Source organism: Centroberyx gerrardi, chromosome 13, assembly GCF_048128805.1.
Source record: "Centroberyx gerrardi isolate f3 chromosome 13, fCenGer3.hap1.cur.20231027, whole genome shotgun sequence".
NCBI classification, from domain to species: Eukaryota; Metazoa; Chordata; class Actinopteri; order Beryciformes; family Berycidae; genus Centroberyx; species Centroberyx gerrardi.
The window spans coordinates 11,491,488-11,497,618 of NC_136009.1; positions in this window are offsets into that span (position 1 = coordinate 11,491,488).

A 6,131-nucleotide genomic window follows, 5' to 3' on the forward strand; every position below is an offset into this window, starting at 1 on the left:
AGATGTACCTATACCCACTTTTCATTGTTAATACTGATTCACAACCTTTTGTGTGAGCTAATAGGGTACTGATCCAGTGCAAATTCATGTTTTCTCTTGAATAACGCTACAGCTTTGACTTTGAGCATGACTGAATTATACCATACTACTGCCTTTTGATAACTTTTTAACCCCAGTTTATGTCATCAGATCTGACAAAAACAAAACAACGAAAATACCGATCACTTATTCCAGTATGAATCACTAGTTGGACTTGCAGTGGGTTGGTCGGATGCTGAAAACAATAAAGTCACTGACCTACATGGTGACCTGGTGCATGTTTACACTCACCGCAGGCTGCAACGGTTGTTGGGAAATGATTTGTTCTCTTTGTGTATCTGTGTGTGTGTCTGTGTGTGATAGAAAGTACATGGGTGGGTGGGCGTGTGTGTGTTTGTGTTGACAGATGAGACAAAGACTGCAATCGTCTCTGTTAGCAAGCCACACACCATGTCAGGGTGGGAGGTGCTTGTCTAAAATGAAGTCGACCAGGTTTTTCCAAGCTGCTGTGACTAATCATGTTAGTATGTTAAAGCATTTCAGACTGTGTTTCTGGTTAATGCAGTTAGATGTGCAGAATCTTAAAGCCTTTTCATTCCAACGATCAGCGTCTCTCACATCCACCTCTCTCACATCCACCCACATTTTCTTTCTCTTCCCCTTCTCGTTCTCAGTAAAGAGGATGTGGGTTTTCAGTTTCAGCCTGTCGCGTGCCACCTCGCTGCACACTAGACCCTGTGAAAGCTCCTGATGTGTATTTTGCAACAGCTTAAAGTATATGGATGTTCCCACAGAAAAGAGCAATTCTCACTCTTCTATGAAAACAGCTGATAAGGTTCCTCAATATGGATAGCTGTGATTTAGCCACTCTTTCTCTATCTTTGCATTTTTTTTCTTATTACACTTTAATTTGATCTGACACATGCACTGGACTTTATGTAGGGTTTTTTTGAAGAGGGAAGGGATTTAAGATGTTTAACATGTATGTTATGATAATGTTAGACTGCTGCAGATGCAATACCAGAACCTAGCCTGAGGGGTTATTTCAGGTAGAGGTTACCACAGGGACACGCACACTAGGTCCGTGGGGGGAATATCTGCTGCACACTAGTTCACCACATTAAACAAGGCAGCAGCTAGTAGTGTTTATCAGTTTAAACACTGCATAGGGGAAGCACAGTGCAGTTACTAAACCATGAAGAAGATCCGTGTTTGCTCATTGTAATATCAGGAAGTTTTCTCTGTAGAGGCGGACTAGAGGAGCTGCCATACTACCTAAAAGAAATATAATCTGTTTTGGTTTCAGTGGAATATTTTTAAGTCACTTGAGCTGCCTCAGAAGCCTTTCCACTCCACCAAGATGTTCTGAGAGTCAGACCAGCAGACAATATACTATAGGTTATCTGTGTCCATGGCTTTGGCAGAATCTCCTTGGAGTCACTCGTCCATTCACAGTGACAAATGCCTTTCTATACCAGTCATCAAGGAGCTGTGCTGTCTTTATCTGACCGCCAAGGTAGTGGTCACTCTCCAGCCTTATCACCAGCAGCACACCCAGCAGGCCTAACAATACCTGTGACATGGCCTCACTGGAAAAACCTATAAGGCCTGTGCTTGTGTTTTCACAGTGCAGCACCAATCTGTACCAGCGTTGCCTCAGTTCTGGTCGGAGCTATAGATAGACAGTTCAGCTTTTGCCAGTTTTAGTGGCAGCCCATGTAAGATCAGATAAAAATTTTATGATCCCTGTGGGGAAACATGGCAAAGCTCTGCAATCTTTAGTGCGTGGCCATTGCCAAGAAAAACCTCTGATCCTATGCCAGATGATTTTTTTTTTAATTTGCAAGTCAAACAGCCACGGTTGTGGTGTGTATTAGTGCATATTTTCAGCCAACACCTCTTGAAGAGAAAAGCAGAATCAAAGCATCCATAGTACAACCTGTCATACAACCGGTCATGCTCTTTCCATGGCTCTGGTTCTAATAATTCCTGTTCAGTGTAGTTTTCATCAGCTGCTTGCAGCCGGGTCGGCCCAGTGCGGTTTAGCCAGGTCCAGCGGTGCGGTCTGACTCAGCAGGATGGAAAACAACCTGTCCTGGTTGACATTGCTAAAGGTCATCGTTATCTCCTCCCACAGCACTCCACAATCGCCAAGCTGCAGATCACCGGCTTTGACCTTTCCCTTGTTGAACTGAACTTTTAAACAGAAAGGCTGTGAGCGGGCATCTTGGCAACAGTTTCTATGGCGACTCAAAGTAATGCTGGTTTGCTTCTCAGCCTGGAGAGATACTGAGGATAAATTGGCTATGTGGTTGCTGAAGTTGATTTGGTTTGACTGACGTTTCTGCCCGCTTGTCAGGAGACGCCACAGTTCCTGCTCAGTGTCCCGTCACGGTTATCTGTGACTTAGTTGACACTCCATATCCAAACCAGTTATCATGGCTGTACTGTGGACACTTTCTGGAGCAAGTGGTAAGATAATGGTGGGGTTTAGACGGGTCTGGTGGAGCCACATTGCTGCCTTGTAGGGGAGGCCTGAGGGTAAAGCAGCAACGTGGTTTTTAATGGGCTCACTACCTGAAACCTCAAGTCATTTTGCTGTTTTTCAAGTTCAGCAAGTTAAAGGGATTGTTAGGGAATTTGTATGATAGTTTCTTTTTGAAGATCGCAAATGTAAACATACAGCACATGTGTCAGTGTGTTATAATGCTGCTTATATTCAGCATATCAACTCAACCAGTGAGTGGGTGTCTTGCCAACAGGAAGCCTACACTGCAAAATAATAATAATAAATCTAATATAACATTTTGTTTGGTAATTGAGCAAAATGCTGTGTTACATTTACCCTGTCTCCTTTTGACTTCACCTTCTGATTGAATTAATTATTTGCTTATAAAAAGCGGGGGCACATTTCTGCTTCATTTGCTGTGGTGAGGTTAACCACTTTGGTAGTGTCACTTTTCACAGTGTAAGCCTCTGATAAGAGTCTAATCCATTCTGGGTTGGGTGTATTGTCGCTGAGGGTCTGCATCAGTCCGCTGTCAGTGTGTGGCACAATGGGGCTCCAGCCAGGCACACGAGTGGCATGTCACATCCTGCAGTCTGGCACCAGAGACAGAGATAAAACAAATGACTTCAGAGTAGCGGAGCTGCCTCCTCACTGGTGGAGTTACAGGGAGAGGATTTTTTGAACCGACATGCCAGTAGAACAGAATGGAAAGTGAGCGAGAAAAAGTTCATTTGGATGCATGAAAATGGATGAAATTGATTTGTCATGGCTTGAAACAAGGCTCATTATGTGTTTGAAGCTTCAGAGACAATGAGCTTTGGGAAACTTTGACAAAACGGATGGAGGGGAAACCTGTGAAGCCCATCAGACGTAAAGCACAAAGACACTGGCACAGATGTTTCCCCTCTCTACTGCTCCTTCAGCTGCACAGTTGAATCTGATGGTCAGCTGAGTGTCATTTTAGTTGAAACGTGTTAACATGGCAGGCACATACATGAACACAAACAGTAGACAAAGTATGTTAGAGGACACACACACACCTACAAATGTCACATGCCCTTTTGTTTTGATGTGGGATCACTTGATGACCAGCTGTGGATTTCTTAAGTTGCCTGTGTCTAATGAATGCCAAACATTCAGACCCTTAGGAGAACGTTTCATCTTGCTCTGCTTCAATTATGCGCAAAATTGACATTGCATACAGGCCAAGTGATGATAACGTTTGGGAGGATTTTTACATTTTTGTTTTGCAAAACTTTCAAACAATGACATGGGATGTTAATACTGTGCAGTTTATCATCCCATCAGACTTCCTTTCATACTGTGAAATGCAGAAAAGCGTTCTTTATCAGCAGCAGCAACATGACTGGATAATGTGGTTCTGTTTGGCCCTCGCCTCACGTAGCTCACTGTATCCTGCAGACAAAAGAGAAGTAGGTTACAAAAGTACTGAACTTCTGCACTTGATTAGCAGACCAAAGGGACATTTTAAGGAAGGAAAAGAGGTATTTATTTCTCAAGGCCTAACTCTCAGAAAAAAAATTAACTGAATTTGGACGTGGTGAGTCATGTGTGAACAAGGCTGGCCTTGTCTTGTTGGAACATTCATTGACAGCAGATTTTAATGTCAGCAGATGGCATCAGATTTGGTGTGGAGTGTCTTCTCAGTTATGAGAAACTTCTCATGAAAGTGAGAAGTTTCCAAACACTCCAAACTCCAAACACCTTTAATAACCTGGGATGGCACTGAGCTGTGCCTGCTCTATAAAGTAGCAGGCTTTATGTCTCAGTCCCTGCCTGTATATGGTTTTGTACCTGCAGATTGTATATGTTGTCAGGAGTTATGGCTTCCCTACTGCAGCGACGGGCAGGACAGCACATTGCAGCCATGTTGCTCATCGCTTCTGAGGTGAGGAATCTGGCCATGCATAAACAAACACTGTCTACTGAGGACAAGGATCGGAAGAGACTGGGTGTAACCTGTGTGAGCATGCCTGTAGGTTCGAGCTGGGATTTGCTGTGTTTCATAAGCTCTGCAGCAGGTTCAGTGCAGAGAATCAACAAAGGGCATAGCTTTAGGAAATTATGTGTTCAGTCTGGGTAATGAGACAGTACCGATCCAAGCCAATGTTTTGCATCCTCTCTGATTGGTATTTCTGCTGTCTACAGTAGAGATGGAGAAAACTGGAGGGGAATCAGAGTCCTAAACTGAAATCTTGCCTTTAAAATCATTCAAAATATATTTGTCTGGACTAAGACTAATCAAACTAATAAATCAGCACAATTTGCGAAGCAGCTTCATATGGTCTTTCTTTTTTTTAATCTTGTTTCCCCTGTAGAGGAAGTCAAAGGGTGGCACCTTTTCCTTTCTTGTTTTGTTTTTTTTAAATCAAAGGACAAAAGAAATCAGACTGTGGAGAAATACAGTCAGAATATTATTATTATTATTGTTAAGTAACTCAGCATAGCTTCACGAGCTTTGTTTTTCACTGAGTACTTTTTAATCTGCACTATTCCCTCTGGCAAGTAACACTTAAAGTGTATGCCAGACCTATCCCGCTATAGATGTATGACTTTACTGGAATGATGCACAGCCTGCCAGAAGCACCTTCATCCTTCCTGTAACTGATTCAGCCGACCAATCAATGCTCTCCTGCTGCGGCAGCGTATTGATGCCACAGTGGGAAAAAAAAATCGGCTCAGTATCTAGATCTTTTTCTCGTTATAACAAGATATTTTCACGTTATAATGACATCTTTTCTCGTTATTACGACATACCAACTTATCTCATTATAACGAGAAACGTTTCTCGTTATAATGAGATACCAACATATCTCGTTATAACGAGAAAAGTAGAAACTTTCAAATGTTATGGGAAAAAGATCTATAGCCTAATGAGAAAACAGCCTATGGACATCGGAGAAATTGAGAATGGCTCGTTTACACGATTTAATCAAGTTGACTAATTTAGACTCATGGAATGAGACAACTCAGCAACAATCAGACAGGGGGCTTCACATGGATCCATACCATAAAGACATATGAGCACGCACGCACACGTACACGCGCGCGCGCGCGCACACACACACACACACACACGCACACACACACACGCACAGTAATCTCTTACACACAGTCACATAAGAAACCAGTATGGTGTTAAGTCTACAACATATAATGGGATGCTGGATGGTACAAGCTCCACACTGCATCAACAATAAACTGCACAAACATTTCACTTTCAATGCTCAGCACTGCAGCCAGCTGGCTAATACAGTCAACTCAACTCATCCTGACTCAGACACAATCAATATCTCGTTACAACGAGAAAAGTTTCTCGTTGTAACGAGATATGTTGGTATGTTATTATAACGAGAAACGTTTCTCGTTATAACGAGATAAGTTGGTATGCCGTAATAACGAGAAAGGATGTCATTATAACGTGAAAATATCTTGTTATAACGAGAAAAAGACCTCGTACGAGATACTGAGCCTATATTTGTCTCCCACTGTGACTTCAGTACGCTGCCGTGCTCCTCCATACACAGACCAGACCATAAGCAGCCTGAACACTCCCCCCCCC